General features: G+C 42.3%; 1 protein-coding gene across 1 annotated transcript in view; it reads right to left on the bottom strand.

The window, feature by feature from the left end:
• PPP2R2D (protein phosphatase 2 regulatory subunit Bdelta) overlaps window positions 1-18,692 on the bottom strand; it is a 934,071-nt gene that overhangs the window by 524,729 nt on the left and 390,650 nt on the right. The gene's annotated exons all lie outside the window — the stretch shown is intronic.

Below are 18,692 nucleotides of genomic sequence, written 5' to 3'. Positions count from 1 at the left end.
GAAGATAACACATTAAAAGAACTATGAAAAGCAACAGAACAGTTTAAGAAGATTTCTGGACTATCATTTAATGAAAATAAAACCAATATATCACTAATAAATATGGACAAAGAAGTATTAAATAACAAATATCATAAATACCTACCTAAAAATGATACAATCAAATACTAGGAGTTAAAATTACAAATGACATGGCTACAACAGTACAACTAAAGATATTTTACATAGTATCAAATAACTCATACAAACTGGATTAAGCTATTTTTTACCATGGGGGATAGACCATATATAATTAAAATTATTATATTCCCGAAAATTCTGTATTTTATATAAGCTTGCTCACTACCTCCACTGAAATCATATTTAAAACAATTTGAGGGGTTAATAATGAAATTTTTACGGCACTCTAAAAAACCTAGAGTTGCCCTAAGACATCATTTTGACAAATGGGAAGAAGGTGGAATAGGCTTACCAGATTTGGAAGGATATATACAATAGTCAGCTTTAAAAACAGTTTCTCTATGGTTAAACAAAGAATATACTTCCAAATGGAAATGAATACATGAAAAAATCTGGTTAAAAGCACTCATTATACAATAAATAAATATATGGAAATAGTACTGAATAGCTTACTTTGGTTATTGAAGGAATATATGGCAATAAGGAAACGCAAGAATATAAATTCTAAATATATTATCAATGCCCTAAACACTTTTATGCACTTTTGTAAACAAAAATCCAGATCTAAAAGCATGGTCTTTTTTATATTCCCAATAGCATATACATTAAATAATATAACTCAGGACTCAGTAGCAGTTAAAACACTTAGTAAGAAAGGTCTAATTTACTGGCGGCAGTTGATAAACACTAATAAGGTACTAATGACAGAGCAAATTTTAAGTGAGTTCAACCTTGAAAATAATATGTGGTTAACACTGCAGGGATCAAGACAAACAGTTTTAAATCAACAGACAATAATGCAGAAGTCTATTAGGGAAAAGGTTCCCAAGTTCATAGAGCAATAATAACAATGATGGAATTTCTCACTAATAGGAAATGAATTTTTATCAATATTGTACAAATTACTTAAAGAAACAAGAGTTCATAATAAACAAAATATACAGAAATACTCAAACAGTCAGTGGTAAAATGCCAGATGGTAAAGATAAAAAACTAATTCTTATCTCCAAAACTAACAACTTTATAACTATACTGACAACTTTTCACACAGCAATTTATACATAGAACATACTTAACACTACACAAATTAGAACGAATATATAATAAAGAAAACAGATGTTGGAGATGTAAATCACAATCAATAGCCAATTGGCAACACATGTTCTATGAATGCCATTTACTTAAACAATATTGGGAAAGGACTGATTTGTTAGAGGCACTTTTCACTGAATTTTCAACTTACAAAATTTCTAGTTTTGTTGAACAGACCTGTGCCTTCTTGTGTTTCAAGGCAAAAATATGTACTTTTGTGGACTCTCCTTGCTATTGCAAGGAAAATTATTAAACAGAACTGGAAAGCTGTAACTCCTCATAATTTTAAACATTTCTAGAACATGGTTTTATCAGTCTCGCAGTTGGAATTGAAAACAATACAGGGAAGAACAGAGCAACCTACTTCCTTAAGCATTGCATGGCAGAATGTAAGTCCAGTGCTGGAAACAGAATATTGTAATAAATTATAATTTAATTCTAAGACACGTTCCAGAAAACAAAGTTTTTTTCAAGTATCGACATCCTATGTAAATATTTGGTTTTGCAATGTTTGTTTTTTGGAATAATTTCTTCACTTTAAGCTTTGACTGTGTAATTATTTCTTTGATATACATACTGTGTATATGTTTATGTTTGCGAAACAAACATTTATTCAGTAAAAAAATATAAAGTAGAAAATCTGGAGATTCTTGGAAGGCATAAAAAATAAACATGGACATGGGAAAGAGAGATCTCATACACTGCGGTACTTATGCAAGACAGAAAGCTAAAGTAATCAATACAAAACAGCAGCTCAAAAGATATTTGAAGAAAATTACATGCAAAGGTATCCAGATATGGAAACTCTCAATACAAAAACTAAGATCACAAAGGGGGAACACAAACCAGAAAATTAATAAATTTGAAATTAAATAGAAGCTAAATTTAAGGAATACCTGCAAAGTGAAGGATTTAGTGTAGGAAAGCCTAACACAGATTATGTCACAGTATGATGGAACAATGAATCCCCAAATAAGGAGAAACACAGAGACTGGGAGACATTGGAAGAAGATATAGGGACATGTCAAAGACAAATTTAACATGATGCAATACTTATGCAAAGGAGAAAGCAAAACAAATCAATACAAAAAAAGTGGCATCAAACATATTTGCAGAGAAATACAAGCAAATGCATCTGGCTATGGAAAATTTTACAATACAAAAATAAGAAAAAGTAAAAAAGTAGAAAAGAGGATTAGTAATGGGGAATTTAAAAAATAGAAAAAAGAAGTTATGTACTCACCATAACGTTCCATCTGAGTAGCAGTTCTTCATTTGTCTTCAACCTTTGGGTTCCTGGATCCAACTCGGCCGCATATCCAGCATCTGATCCATGCTCAAAGCTTCTCCCCTTACCCATAATGCTCCTGTCCCCTTCTACCCTTCAGATCGAGTTTGCCAAACAATCTAAAAATCACACCTGATCCAACAGAACTTGGTCCTTACCAGAAACCATAAATAAGGAAAAGAGGCACCCTAACGGTGACCATTTCCTGTAGACATAAGATCAACAAACAGTTCACACAAGGCTGGGGGAAGGGAGGGGGACTGTTGAAGACAAATGAAGAACAACTACTCAGATGGAACATTATTGTGAGTACATAAGTTCTTTATCTGAAGTAGTTGTCTTCATTTGGTCTTCAACCTGTGGGACACAGTCCCCAGCTACTATAACATCTAGGAGGCCCTCATGGAAGGATACTCCAGAGCATGGTGGAGCCAAATAATGCCCTGTTCCTGGACACAATGTCCAATTTACAATGTGTGAGGAATGTATGAGAAGAGGACCAAGTACCTGCAGAACAAATATTGTCTAATGAAACTCTAGACCAAAAAGCCACTGAAGTGGCCATAGATCTGGTGGAATGTGCCTTCACATGGCTTGGCAGGGAAATCCCCTGGCAGAATAAGCCTGAAAGATACTCTGGGAAATCCAATGGGCAATAGTCACTTTAGATATTGGTTTCCCTAAAAAGGGTTTAGCGTAAGAAATAAAAAGTTGGTCAGATTTATGAAAGGTTTTTGTCCTGTGCAGATAGAAATGTTAACTGTCTGTGTACATCCAATAAATGTAATTTGTATTTTCCTTTATTTTGAAAGTTTGGATAAAAGACCGGGAGATTGATCACTTGATTACTGTTAGCCTCTGAAGCTACTTTAGGAAGAAAGATTGGATTACTGTGCAAGGACACCCTGTTCTTATGAAAAATCATATAAGGAGCTTTGACGGAGCTTGAAGTTCCGAAACTCTCCTGGCAGAGTTAATGGCAACCAGGAAAGCAGTCTTCCAGGACAGAAATTGATGATCTACCAAAGCCGCAGGTTCAAACATGGGTGAAACTAAGGCCTGTAGTACTAACGTAGGATATCTATACTATACCCTACTTATTCACAAAGGAGAAAACTCAACTGAAATCTCAAACTTCAGACCTATAGTCATCCTCTCACCTCTCTCAAAACTACTAGAACAATGCATACATAAGCAAGTTATGGAACACTGCAGGAAAATCAGCTCACCCCTACACAACATTGATTTTGTCCTAAACACAACACTACTGCCCGGCTATCCTTCATTAATATGATTTCTCAGGCCAGACACAATAATAAACTAGTGTCATGCTTATTCCTAGATCTTTCCAAAGCATTTGACACAGTGTCTCGCTCCCTTCTTCTGGACAAACTCACTAAACTCAATTTCTCCTCTTCTACTTGGGCCTGGTTTTCCAGCACTCTCTCTGACCATTTACAATCAGCAAAATGGCTCTCAGGTCTCTCCCCCCACTCTCTATCAAAATGGGTGCTCCCCAAGGATCTGTCCCTGGGCCACTACTCTTCAATATCTTCACTAATTTACACTATAGCTCCTGCCCTCACAGTCTACTCTCATCCAATATGCTGATGACTCTACTGTCATCACCATTGCAGATACCCTCTCTAACTTATACTCTTATTACTAACTCTGTTGAAACCTGGCTCTCCAACAACCAGCTAATTCTAAATGCTAGAAAGATTAAACTCTTACTTTTTCTTCCCAGAAGCCTGAATAACCAAATCCACTTTTACTATCCATTCTCCAGATAATACGCCTATCACGGTTGAACTCTAAACAAAACTTCTAGGGGTCATGATAGCTGACCAACTGAAATTCGATTTGCATGTCAACAACAGTATTAGGAAAACCTATCAAAGGCTTAGACTGTTCTAGAGAAATAAAAAGCTCCTATCCAACGAAGCCAAATTGCTTTATCATGCCTATCTTCTACCAAACCTAATGTATAGCTCTCAGATCCTCTCTAACCTCCAAACCACCTTCCTAACTAAGCTAGAAAATACGTACAACAAAGTGGCTAGATTTGCTGCAAATCATAGCTATAGAACTCATCACCGTCTCTCTTCACTTAAACTGGCTGGAACTACCCCATCAGTTTCTCCTCTCCCAGCTTCAGATTATCCACTAACATATACAAACCATCCTTATGCCAAAGTCTGACTCTTATCTCCTCATACACCCCCTTCCAGGTCACTCTGAAGTTCAAAGACTTACTACATATCTAGAAACCCAAGAGCAAAATGGGTAAAAACCTCTATAGCTACCACCCTAGCATGTCCTGGAACAAACTCCCACTGGAAATTCAATCACTTAATCAACCAAACATATTCAAATCAGCTGCCAAAGACTACCTAAGAAGCCACTGGATATGTTACTATACTCACCCCCTTTAAACTGTCATCCTCTCCTATTTTTAGTACTCTATCAGCCTTTTACTGGTTATCTTAACTATTAGTGCCATCTATCTTCCTCCTCTTAACTTGCTTATTGCCTCCCACTCCTTCTTAAGAATTCATCTGTATATTTCCCTCTAGCAACAACTACCTGGCTGTAACTACAATCTTCTCTCTTTCCTTCCTTGCTCATATTTTGTAAATGTAATTTAAACTCAGTCACCCTACATATTTTCTAAGATTGTGCTTTACCCAACTTTAATATTGCCTCCTGTTTAATTTCAGCTCAAGTATTGCTAAAGTCTTCTTATTTACATACTTTCTAATGTTTAAAAATGTATATGTAAATGTTGTGGACCTTTTCTCCCTGGGCCTCCGCTGAAAAAGGGCCATCAGCTTAGCAGGACAACCCGGTCAACAAAGCAATATCTTTTTGGCTTTTCACGGTTAGGGGTCGTGACAGCGGAACTCTGGTCCGCTAATGATTGGCAGTAGATTTTTTACGGTGCTGAGGTGCCAGCCCGATGCCCAACCTTCACCGAAGGCACACCCATTCACGCATGCACCTATCTGCATGTCTTTATCGTTTTTATGCAGACACAGGGAGGACATGCAGACTCCGCACAGAAGGACTCTGGCTGAGAATCCAACTGAAGAACCTCTTGCTGTGAGGCAACAAAGCTAACAGCTGCACCACCGCGGCATGAACCCGGTCAACAAATGTAAAATTAAATAATAAATAAATGTTCATAGGAGGTTATTAGGCTAATGGCCATAGAGCCTTTACAAGCCTACCCATGTCATATTCATGCTCCTTAACTGACATTGGTTAGATGGTCGTTATTCACATAGCGAGTTTTCTCAATGTCACAGGCTATGTGAGATCCCTTGAGTGAGTGACTCTTGTCCTATCTGATTTGCGGAATTGCAGCATTTACATTAGGGCAGGGTCATAGACTGCTCTGTAAGCCAGGTACAAGTTGCATCTCAGCAACAAGCTACAGAGTACACTGACATAGCTTTCAGTCTTTCCATGTAGGTCATGTATTTGAAACTCTGAATTTTCTTGGTGAGAAACTAATGTGGTCTTTCCAACTGCTGCAGGTGTGTGGTGAGGTACATGCAAAAGGGAGCACTGTATTTTATTAGTGGTCTGATGAAGGTCGAGTACAGTGGAGTTATAACATCCTTAGTCCTGGATGTGATGTCCTTATTTATGAGATGCACAATGTAGGTGGTTTTCCTTACCAATCTGGATACATGGTGATTGAAGTTTGTAATTGCTATCGACTTCTGCTATCAAATCTCGTACTATCGGTTTGAGTTTACGAGTGTGCTGTCAGTACTGTAATTTGCAGGAAATTCCTCTTTGCTTAAGGGGATAATAATGCACTTTTTTGAGTTTAGTTTTAGTCTGTGGCTTTGGCACCAATCATTTGCCTGTGTTAGCCCCTTTTCTAATATGTTAACATCATTGGGTGACTCAGTAATTGTACTCAGTTTGCAATCAGTGAACCTGGTAAGCCACAGGCCATCTACTTTCACCTAGACTTCCAAGAAATTGATTCCAGACAGTAGAGGGCCCAGCACAGATGCTTGTGATGTACCACTGTTAACTGGTTTAGTAAAAACCTTAGTGCACTTGTTTGCAAAACCTTTCGGTTTTTATTGGTTCATTGTTTTAGGATTCTTGGATTTACGGCACACAGCATTTGGCTCCTTTGTGGTAACTGGTCCTGTGGTACAGGAACTTTGACAGTATGCATTATATTGGGGTGTCATATGGCTACCCATCTAGTGACTTACAGGCTTCCCAGCTGGGAGAGTTTCTCAATGATACCTGAGTGGAGGACTGTGCAAAAAGCCTTGACTAAGTGAAGATAGGCGGTATGCACTGTGTTTCCTTCATCCAGGGCTTTGATGATATTCTCAATGAAGTCCACCAGGTTTAATAAATATGTTCTACCCTTAATGAAGCCAAATTGGGTCAGGTCAAGAGTCTGAAGGTAACCCATGTCCTTGATAAGGTCCATGATGATTTTTTCCATGGCCTTGCAGATTAGGCTGGTTAGACTTGTGGTTCTACAGTTCCCAGGGCTAGTTGATGGGACTCCTTTGAACAAGGGGTTAGTATTGCTGTTTTCTCCTCTGTGGGAACAAAGCCAGTGCTCAGGCTGTTGCATGCTCATACAGGGCTTTTGTGCACACTTCTGTATAGGCTTCAATGTTTTCTGGGTTTGGAGGAGCTTGGAAACTAGCAAAGGTGTCACTTAATAGGATGTAGTTTGCCTTACGAAAGTTCTTAAAGGTTTTGGGGTAAGGTGAGTGCTCTAGTTTTATATTTATTTCAAGGGAGATGTCTTTGTGATCCGATCTAACCAATGAAGACATCACACTTGGGGAGTGCAACACTCTCCCATATCTGAGAGTACAAGGTCAAGGACATTTGTACGTCTCGTGGGAGTGCAGACTAAATGTTCCAGGACATTTGCATTGGCAAAACCTAGAAATCTTTGAGTCTGTGTGTTAGTGGTCATGTATGGTTTCCAGGTAATGGAGGGGTATTTGAAATAACCCATGAATATAGTATTGGGCTGAATAGGATGTGATTCTAGTAAATGTAGGTATGATGTGTGCATTTCCTGGCTCATAGTGTGGAATCTGTAGCTAGCAGGGATACGGCAATGGATTTTCCTTACGGCTAATTGGACATGGAGTAGCTCAAGCATGTCATATTGTTTGACCAGTCTTGTGTTGTGCTTATCCTTTATGTACATGGATACAGCTCAACCTTCTGCCCTTTCATGTGCAATGGAAGGGGTCAGAATGTGTGAAAGGCATTATAGCCATGCCTTGAAGGGATACTGCCCATGGCTTTGAACCATGCTTCAGTAACTGCACAGACGTCAGCACTCTCCAGGGTGAAGAATGATTCCGGGGAGTTCCGTTTCTTGTTGAGAACCTAGCATTGAGCAGTAATACCTTTGGCTTACACTGAGTAGATTTTGCTATGTTGGAAGGTTTGTCTTTTTGGCAATGCCTAGAAAAACTATAGATGCTATAGGGGTGGATAATGTTTTGGCCAATATTCAAAAGCCTAGTAGGCACAGGTGAACACCAGCCCTGGCAAAGCATCATTGCCTGTCAATCATGTCCCACCCAGCATGACAAATAATGGACCCCTTTGAAATGACACCAGTAGCTACTAAAGTCAATCATTTTCTGTTGGTATTGTGACATCATCCATGGAAAGAGTAGAATGCTGCTTAACGGTAGACTCGCACCTGACTGTGTCAAATATTCTGAGAGCTCAAACATGGATCTCTTCATACAGTCCAGTGAGGTATATCTCAGGTCATTTACATCCACATGGATTATGACCGAGTCATACTGGTACTTGAGTTTTAGTGATCTAAGTGCTTGCATGATGTGTTGAATCTTTGTCCCTGACAGGCAAGTCACTGTAAAAAAAAAAAAAAATGTTTTTTGGTTTCTTCTCCTTATCCAGCCTGGTGAGACTGTCATCAGTATGTCTCACAATGGTGTCTTCTATGAACACAATATTGGATTGTGTGGTGTTACGCCTCATGGGCTTGACAGTTGGGGCACAGTGACATATGGTTATGTATTATGGTGGGAGTTGCCTTATTTGTGTGCATGCAGTGTTTCAAGATTCCGTTTGAGAGGACTTTGAGGTTTGGGTAAGTTACACGTGAGCACATCCTCATATGTGGGTTAATGTGTCTGAGTGTTGTGTGTGTATCACTGACAACCTGTTTGGTGTTTCTTTGTGAGGACAACACCGAACAAATGCTTTGTGTATTAATCATGGGCTTGCCTTCGATGCCTTGAAATGCAGCACTGTTTATGTTGTTAAAGCCTGTATCTATACCACTTACCATACAGATATCCCACTCTGGCACAGTCAACAGGTAGCAGGATCTCAATTTTTTAACAGATTCTCACTTGACCACCATGCTCTGTGGTTGTTGTAAAAAAAATCCTTCCGCTTTATACAGCTTATCCTTTGTTGTATCTCAAGTTCCAAATAAGTTATAACCTTACTGCATTCATCCTTTATTAGGCCCATCACTGAAAACAGTGTCCCCATTGGCACAAACCTCACGAAGTATTGAGACCAGCACAAAATATGTCAATGTATCCTCAACAAAAAAAGATCTCAGGTCTCCGTAAACTACTCTGACAGACTGAAAGACCCGTCTTTCTACAAATTGCCCTGCACATTCCTGAGTGGGTCATGTCCACTAAAGCTCCCATGCTATAAAAGGACTCGGCACTCTAAGATCACAGTCACCACAATAAAAATAATTGTAACCCTATACTGTCACATGAACATTAACAGAAGGCTTGAGAAGTGCATTACCCAATACATTCCACATTTGTGAAATACGCTTAATTGTACATGTCTAACAGTCCTTCTCTTGCAACATTTATAAACAGTTTGGAAAACTGTAAGAATTCAGGACAAAACCAATAAAAACATCAAACCTGTTTTTCCCCTTCCCAAAGAAAAGTAAATATTTTTTCATTCTGTCTTTTGTGGATGAAATCAGAGTTTCATTTTTCTGACCTTCTTCACTCTACCAGCAGGAAATGGGAGTCTGGGTGTGTAATGTATTGCCTGATTAACATACAAAAAAATTATAACAATGCATTACCTAGATCAGTTGCAGTTCATAATATATATTTTTTCAGAAAGTTTAGGTCCAAGGCATTTACTCACAACACACAGTCATACCTAGATTTGCCTCAGCTTTAGTAAGTAAGCTAATTAAGTGACAGAGAACATTCACAAGTGGTGATCTTTAAATGTGTGCAAACTTGTCCCTGTGCTATACAAACACAAGCTATTACATCATTTTATCTTTTATCTACCATCACTACTAAACACAAAATGACAGCCAGCTTGGGGGGGGGGGGGGGGGGGATTCACAGCTGGGTTTCTGTGAAGACATGAAACATTAGTAACCCTCCTCCATCTTGTTTTTGATGCCTTGCAGCTAAATATCTCATTTATTTATGTGCGTGTGGGTTTAATTTATTGACTCCAAAAAGTAATAAATTTTCAGTCATTAACCATAAAGGTCAAAAACACAAGTGCACACACACACCCCTCAGCTCTCTCAAATTTGAGGTAACACATCTAATTTGCTCTCAAACTTTTGTTCCATCCCTGCTAAACCTGGAAATTATTTTGAATGAACAACTCCCACTAAGAGTACCTTTTCCCTAAGTATTTTCTCTTTGTCCAGACTTCTAATGTAAAAGTTGAAAGACATGACACATACATACACACACACACAGACTGTGCTAACACATACGCAGCTATTTCCAGCATTGGAGGAGAGAACCACTTTTTCCCTTTTGTCAGGCTCCTACTTGTTACAGGAAAAACATGTTTGTTGCAGTCCTTTGCAAAAACTGTTTATCATTTAAAATTAGTGCCCTCAACAAAACAAATAAAATTTCATCCAACTGTCTAATCAATAAAAAGGGTCTTTTGCCTTAGATATGAACTTTCCCACTACCTCTTACCAGCTTGGTGGATATGGGCATCCTCCGGTAATGTAGAAACTGCCTCATATTTACAGACCGGTTCATTATTAAACAAATTGATCTGTTATGCAAGAGATGTATTTACACAATGTCACGGATGCAAAGCTCTCACATAAAAGCATTCCTAATGTCAATAAGGTTGTCAGTAGTATACACTGCACCAATCACACACAATTCAAAGCAGAAACATAGACCCCTATATGATGAGGCATTTAAAGGTAACCAACCTAAACCCCAAAGACCTCCTTGGTGAAGTACAGATGACGAATTCCCTTAACAACCCCGAATTCATGCTTTCAAAACAATACTCACATTAACCCATACAGCCACATCTCATGTAGCCTCTACTTGTAACGCCATATGGCAAGCCACCACAGAATCTAAAATTCTAGTCAATGGAGTCCCCACAGTGAGATGCACTGATGTCCCTCTCACTAGGCTGAGTAAAGAGAGAGTCAGTCAGTTGCTTATCAGGGACCAGGATCCACTATATTATGAATGCACTCGGGTGGTTTGATGACAAGTACTAGTATGACAAAGTCATAATCCATGTGAGTGCAAATGACCTGATATGTACCTCCGTAGACAATATGGAGAGGGACATCATGGAGCTCTCAGAATCAGTCTGTCTTAGGTTGGTATCAGCATAGCATTAAACAGCATTTTACCTTGTCCAAGGATAATGGCACAACATGAAGGAAAGATGACGGACTTTAATAAATCGGCTTAGTTTCTGGTGTCCTTCCAAAGTGATGCAATATTGGTTAGCATGGAAGGACATGGTTAACAGACCATGCTACATTGCCAGGGATGGTCTGCACCTATCCTTCTACGCTTTCAAATACTAGCTAAAAAAATCTTCTCCCTGCATAATGCATTTTTAGGTAATACTTCCGAAATAGCAAATCAAAACCAAGAAAATCTAAAGGTGTTACTGCTCAACGCTACGAGTCTAAACAAAAACCTCACTCCCTAGAAGCTATCCTAACCTTAGAGAATGTTGATGTCTATGTAGTCACTGAGATATGGTTTAAGGCTGTGTAGAGCACACTGACAGTGCAAGGTTATAATGCATTCTAAATATTTCAACTACCCACTACACAGACTGGGACTAAAGGTGGAGGTGTCTTAATTTACATCAAAAACAAATGTACCTTGAGGCTTGGAGCATCTCCATATTCTAATTACCATAGGCAAAATCCAATACCACTTCCTTATAAGCTATACACCTCCCATAAGACCAAGGAATATATTTATTTTATTTATTTTCAGTTTGATTACCGGGGAAGTCCACTGGACCACGAAGTACCCATTTTCAGTGCAGGCCCGGGGAGAAAAGCTCCAAAGGCAGAACAATCAAGGTTACATAATGCAAGTGGTAAAAATACAATGTCCAAAGCAGTCAAGAAGCTGTGAAATGCAGAGTAAGTATAGTAAGAGGTTTTTCTTTTTTTTTTGGCTTAGGTCATTACATATATACAGTATTTACATACTTAGTCAACTGAAGGTCAGTTAAAACCATTTTTGCGGAAAATAGAAATTAAATAAGAGAGTAAATAGTAGACTGGTGCCAGAGTATAGAGAGCTTAGTGGAGAAAATCCCTTGAATTTATATAGGGTGAAAGCAAGGACATTTCCATTTGGAGGATAGGTGTGAGAAAAGTTGGGTCTTAAAGGATTCCGTGTTAGGTATGGTCCTAAGTGATGGAGGGAGGGAGTTCCATTTTCTACCAAGAGAGAAGGAGAGTAGAAGCTGGCCAGCGGGAAATTTAGGTTTGTGAATGGAGATTAGGTTTTGGTGTTCAGATCTCAGAGATCGGTTTGGGATGCAAGGGGGAAGGATGTTAGATAAGGCTGGGCATTTATCTGGGTAAAATATTAGTTTGTGAGCAGTTTAGTTGGAGATAGTCAAGGTGGTTAGGGAGTTCTAACCAGTTCAGAGATTGTAGGGTAAGGCAGTGGTGAGTAGAGGTTTTGGATTTAGTGACAAATTTAGAGATCTTATTATAGCAAGCTTCAAGTTTTGAGGTGTTGGAAGCTGACAGATTAGTTAGAAGTGGGGCACCATAAAGTAGAGAGGGTAGGAGGTAGGTGATAGCCAAGGTGTGCCTAGAGGAATTTGAAAGAAATTGATTATTCCTGTAGAGCATACCTAACTTTTGGTGGGTTTTCTTTGTGTTTTGTTGTATGTGGAGATCGAATTTGAGGCGTTCATCAATGGTAATGCCAAGGAATTTTGCGGAAGGGACCACTTCTATAGGAGTGTTGGTTTGGCTTAGGACACTGAAAGAGTTTTTGTCAAAGGAAGAAGCCTTGGTAGGGAGGAAAACTTTTAGTTATGTACTCACCATAACTTCAGATGTTTGGGATCCATCTCGCCTACATTCTGACTGATGGGTTCGGAGCCGATCCCTCGGCTCCGACTCGGCACGCTTATGCCAAAGAGCGAAGTCTCTTATTGGCTGAGCTTGCTATATCCCAGGATGCACCACTACCAGTCCCCCAGATCTAGTTTGTCCGCATACATGCACACATGCACGCACTGATTATATAACATCGTCAGATGAAACAAGATAAAACAGTAGAACTCAAAACCGTTCAATCTCTTCTGATCTCCAAGGCAGGAGGAAGGAGGGTGGGTATTAGGAATGTAGGCGAGATGGATCCCAAACATCTGAAGTTATGGTGAGTACATAACTAAAAGATGTTATGTGATCCTATCTCGCCTACATTCTGACTGATGGGACAGCGTCCCTAGCACCTGAATCCTGGGTGGCTCACTGGAAAACACTCCTGAGTACCGTGGAACCAAATGATGCTCGCCCTTTAGATGCCACATCCAATTTATAGTGGGAAATGAAAGTGTGCGGATTGGACCAAGTAGCCGCAGCACAAATCTCAGAAATAGCGAGCTTGGAATGAAAAGCTATAGAAGTCGCCATAGCTCTGGTAGAGTGAGCTTTGATAGATGTTGTAAGTTGCTTATTCGAAGAGGAATAAGCCTGAGTTATACAATCTCTAATCCATTTGGAGATAGTAGCTTTTGTGATGGCTTTACCCAATTTATTGTCTGAGAAGGACACAAACAACTGGTCTGATTTACGAATTTGCTGAGTCCTGTCTAAATAGAAGCGCAATTGCCTGTGAACATCCAATTTATGGAGAGTGTATTCTGCTTCATTGGAGAATTTTGGAAAGAAAACTGGTAGCTCTAGAGATTGTTGGAGACAGAGATTAGAACAGACCTTCGGGACAAAAGATGGATTAGGCCTAAGTGATACTCTATCCTTGTGAAAAATCAAGTACGGTGGTTTGATAGATAGGGCTTGAAGCTCTGAAACTCTTCCTGCAGAGGTAATTGCAACTAAGAAGGCAGTTTTCCAAGACAGATATTTTAACTCACATGTAGCAGCCGGTTCGAAAGGGGAAGATGTTAATGCACGAAGCACCAAATCAAGATCCCACGGAGACGCAGGATGAAAAACTGGGGGTCTTAACAGCCCCGCACCTTTAATGAAAGTTTTGCATAATCTGCTGCTCATCAACGGAGGATCCATGGATTCGTGAAATTTAGAGATAGCCGCTAGTTGGACTTTAATAGTAGAGAAAGAAGATCCTTGATTAAACAGGGATGTTAAAAATTTCAAAACCTCTGGGATTGGAGCAGTGATAGGGTCTAAGCCCCTGAGTTGAGCCCAGATAGCAAACCTCTTCCACTTACTGAGGTACAATTTCTTAGTGGTGGGTTTGTGGGCCGAAGATAAAATGTGAATAACTTCCGGGTCTAATGTGTGATTTCTGACTAAAGTCGGAAGTGGAGGAGCCAAGCTGTCAACTTCAAAGTGTGAAGGGACTGGTGTTGTCGTCCCGACTGATGAATTAGCAGATCCGGAGTTAGATCTAAAGTCCAAGGATCGTCCACCGCATGTTTCTTCAGGTAGGGAAACCATACCTGACGAGGCCAGTGCGGAGCAATTAGTATCATTGTGGACCCCAATTGAGAAGCTTTCTGAATGACTTTGGGGAGAAGTGGAATTGGAGGAAAAGCATAAAGTAGCCCTGTTGGCCAAGGTTGTGCTAGAGCATCCATAGCTGCTTCCCCCTGACGTGGAATCAAGGAGAAGAATCTTTTGCACTTTGTATTTTGTGGTGTTGCAAACAGGTCGCAGCACGGCGTCCCCCATCTTCTGAAAACCTGAGCTGCTACTGTTTCGTTCAGGGACCACTCGTGAGGAGAGAGAATTGTCCTGCTTAATCTGTCTGCCAATATATTTGATTTCCCCGGAATGTGGGTCGCTACCAAGAAACGGTTGGTAGCTACAGCCCATTCCCACACCCTCATGGCCTCTCTGCAAAGGGGGTAAGATCTGGTCCCTCCTTGTTTGTTTAGATACCAGACCACCGACATGTTGTCTGTGTGGATGGCGATAATGCCCTGAGGGAGAAACTTGTGTAAGGCCCGTAGGGACAGAAGTACAGCCCTCATCTCCAATACATTTATGTGGAGAAAAGTTTCGTCTGGAAGCCAGGAACCCTGAACTAACCTGCCCAGACAATGCCTCGCCCACCCTGTCTGGGAGGCATCTGTCGTCAGGGTGACCACTGGAGGGGGAATAACAAAAGGACTTCCCTGATTTAGATTGGATGTCTGAAGCCACCAGCGAAGGTCCCGTTTGCACGTTTCTGTAATCATAATGGGGTGATTGAGGGGAAGATCCTGAAAGGACCATTGAGTCGATAATAGCCACTGAAGAATCCTCATGTGCAATCTTGCCAGAGGAACTAGAAGAACCGTGGCAGACATCGAACCTAAAACTTGCAGGACCATCCTGGCTGGGGCCTTGGATCTTGAAAGCAGGGCTTGAACTTGGCCTTGTAAAGTTTGGATCCTTTCGGTAGGAAGAAAAACGCGCATCAATTTTGAGTCTATCTCTGCTCCTATGAACCTTATGCGCTGAGAGGGCAGCAAGACAGACTTTGACCAATTGAATGTAATTCCCAGGGTAGCACCCAGGGAAAAGGTGGCTTTGAGGTTTGTCCATTAGTAGATGACTGGTGGTGGCAGTCAGGAGCCAGTCGTCCAGATAGGGAAACACTTGGAATCCAAGACTCCTCAGGTGAGCAGTTACTACTGCCAAACATTTGGTGAACACCCTGGGGGCTGTGGTGAGACCAAAGGGCAGAGCACAAAATTGGAAATGACTGTCTCCCAGGCTGAAGCGCAGATACTTCCTGGACGCCCGATGTATCGGTATGTGATAATAGGCGTCCTTGAGATCTATGGAGCACATCCAAACATCCTTCTCCAATAATGGGAGAATGGATTGTAACGTGACCATTCGAATTTGGATTTCGTGGACGGATTGGTTTAGTCTGCTGAGATCCAATATTGGTCTCAGGTCCCCTGTCTTTTGGCACTAAAAGAACCTTGAGTAATTTCCGGATCCGATCTGGTCTGTGGGGACCGGTTGGATGACTCCTTTTTCTAGCAGCTTTAACGCTTCTGCGGCTGCAATTTCCCTTTGACTGGGTGGTGGGTCCGGGAGGTGAGTGTGTGAAGGGAATGGTGTAACCTCCGGCAATAATCCGAAGCACCCATCTGTCCTGAGTGATGGACTCCCAGGCTTTTAGGTGCTTGGCAAAACGGCACCCGACTGGCTCCGGAGCAGCACAGCCGGGCAATCCCTTATGAAGTGTGGGAGGCTGAAGAGCCACGAAAGGACTCGCGGTCTCCAGAATTGCGGGGCCCTCTGCCGCCTCTGGGACGGCGTCTCCCAGAAAAATTTCCCTGTCCTCTGCCTCTGGAAGGGGAATCTTCCTGCTGTTGATGGAAAAACTTACGTGATTTGCGGAACCACATCTTCCCTCCTCCTTTAGCCTTGGGATAAGGCCGAAAGGGAGTGGAATAACGTGCACCTACGGCAGATAAAGTTTTTCCTTCTTGCTCACAGCGGGTAAGAGTGTCTTTAACCTTAGGTCCAAACAAAGAGGACCCATCAAAGGGAGCGTCGGCGAAGGAAGACTTGAAGGCCTCCAAAATGACACAACGGAGCCAGGCTTGTCTCCGTGAGCCACGCCTGTGCCTGCCGCTCTACCCGCCCCTTCGGCCGCATATGAAATGAGCCTCATGGACGAGTTAGAAATTGAAGCAAGGATAGCCAACTGAGAGCTAACCGACTGGGCTAGCTGCTCAGGTAGGTTACCTGAGAGGGAATCTGACAGCTGCTTGACCAGATCCCTCTGAAGCCTGGTAAAATGTGCCAAATAATTCAGGGACCTTAAAGTAAAGGCCGCTGAAGTCAGGGTATGCTTCCCGTACTGGTCCATGCTCCTAGACTCCTTATTAGGAGGATGGACAGACGTTAAAGCCTCTGCCACGTCCTGTTGTGTAGCAGATGCCACCACCATGGCATCTACAGCCACGCCTTTAGTGAGGAACTCCTTCTCGGGTGGGGCAGACAAAAATTTGTTAGGACGAGAAGGGACTGGTTCCACGGTATCTGGATGTTCCCACGCCCTCAGACAAACTAAATCCAGGAGCTCGTCGAAGGGCGGAGACACCCAGGAGGCGGAGGGCTGAGCCCCAAAGGCCTTGAGGAGCACTGACTCATCAGCAGAGGGGGGTTTGGATATCCAGCCGCCTTGTTGTTTGAGGATCTCTAAGATGTCTGCAAATGAGACATCATCCGAGGACGACTTCGGGACCCTCCGCATCATCAAGATCAGTGTCCGATGTAATAGACTCGGGAGTCCACGTGCTTCCTCTTGCACGATCTCTTCCTTGGGGCTCCTCTGAAGACAACTCGAAGAACCCTCAGGAGGAGGGAACCCCCAATGGGGGTAACCTCAGGCCCAGGGGCTCCGCTGCCTAAGGACAGGGGAACTGCCAAAGACCCAGTCTCCACGCCCAGGGAAGGTGCCGGTAAAGCCGGAGAGATGGCCAAAGAAGACTTGGCCAAGGCACTCCTCATAGCTCTGAAAGCCGGACCCCCAGAATCCTGGGAGTGTCCGGTCCCCGGAGCCATGATAGCAGACGGAAGTCCCGCAGCCGAAGCACCGAGAGGGAGGCTCGGAACCGACAGCATAGGTCCCAAACATCACCCGCAGGTCCAGCCGAAGAAGTCCGTGTACCAAACTCTGACCCGAAGGCCGGGGTTGGAGTAAGGGTCGGAGCCGACCCTAAGACCTCCACCGGCTCCAACAGCACCTGCTCCGACGGAGCCGGGCGGTCGGAGGAGGAATGGCAATGACATGGGCATGGGCCGTCGGGTCCGAAGCCAACTGGGTCGGAGCCGAAACAAATTTTTGAAAGACTGGGGACTGGAACAGTCTTTGGAGCACCCTGTCTATGTCCGAATCTGACATCCTCGATGACCTAGAGGATACTGAACGGGTTCGAGATGGCCTCTCCAACGGCCCCAAGGGGCTAGGGGACCGGCTCCGAGGCGACTCGATGACTATCGGCGCCGAAGGAATACCCACACTAGTTTCCATCGGTGCCGAGGAGGACTTCGGCGCCGAGGAGGAAGTGTCTGAGCGGACAACCTTTGTCGGCTCCGAGACCAGTGGAGCCGACGAAGGTGACCCGCCTCTCGATGCCCCAGCCATCGGCTCCGAAGCCAGAGGAGTCGAGACTGGTGGCATCGAGGCAGACCGTTCCGCCCTCGGCTCCTTAGTCCTTGGACCCGAAGGAGAAACCTGCCTATGTCTTTTGGCGGTCGGATCCGATGGACTGGTCGGAGCCGATGCCCTTTTCTTTTTAGCAGGAGAAGGAGAGGATGCTAAAGCTTCTTCAAAGGAGGGTTTTATAAGACCTTTTAATATGAGCTTATTTATCCTCTCTTGGAGGACCCTCGAGGAAAAAGCATGACACACGCTGCAGGACTCCTGCAAATGTTTTGCACCCAAACAATAAACACAGAGAGAGTGGTCATCTGTGATCGACATTTTAAAGTTGCACTTGGTGCACTTTTTAAAGCCTGAAGGCCTAGGTACCGGAGACATTCCGGTGAATTAAAGCCCAAAACACAGTACAACACTGTAATTAGAAAGAAATTCTCTCTTCTTTGTCCTCTTTTACAAGAAAGAGAAACTATCAACAGTATAAAGGATCCGAGATC

The sequence above is a fragment of the Protopterus annectens genome, chromosome 14.part0 (assembly GCF_019279795.1).
Source record: "Protopterus annectens isolate FY-2018-M chromosome 14.part0, PAN1.0, whole genome shotgun sequence".
Classification (NCBI taxonomy): Eukaryota; Metazoa; Chordata; order Ceratodontiformes; family Protopteridae; genus Protopterus; species Protopterus annectens.
The sequence above is the reverse complement of the archived record's forward strand: the minus strand, read 5'-3'. Positions and strand labels throughout refer to the sequence as shown.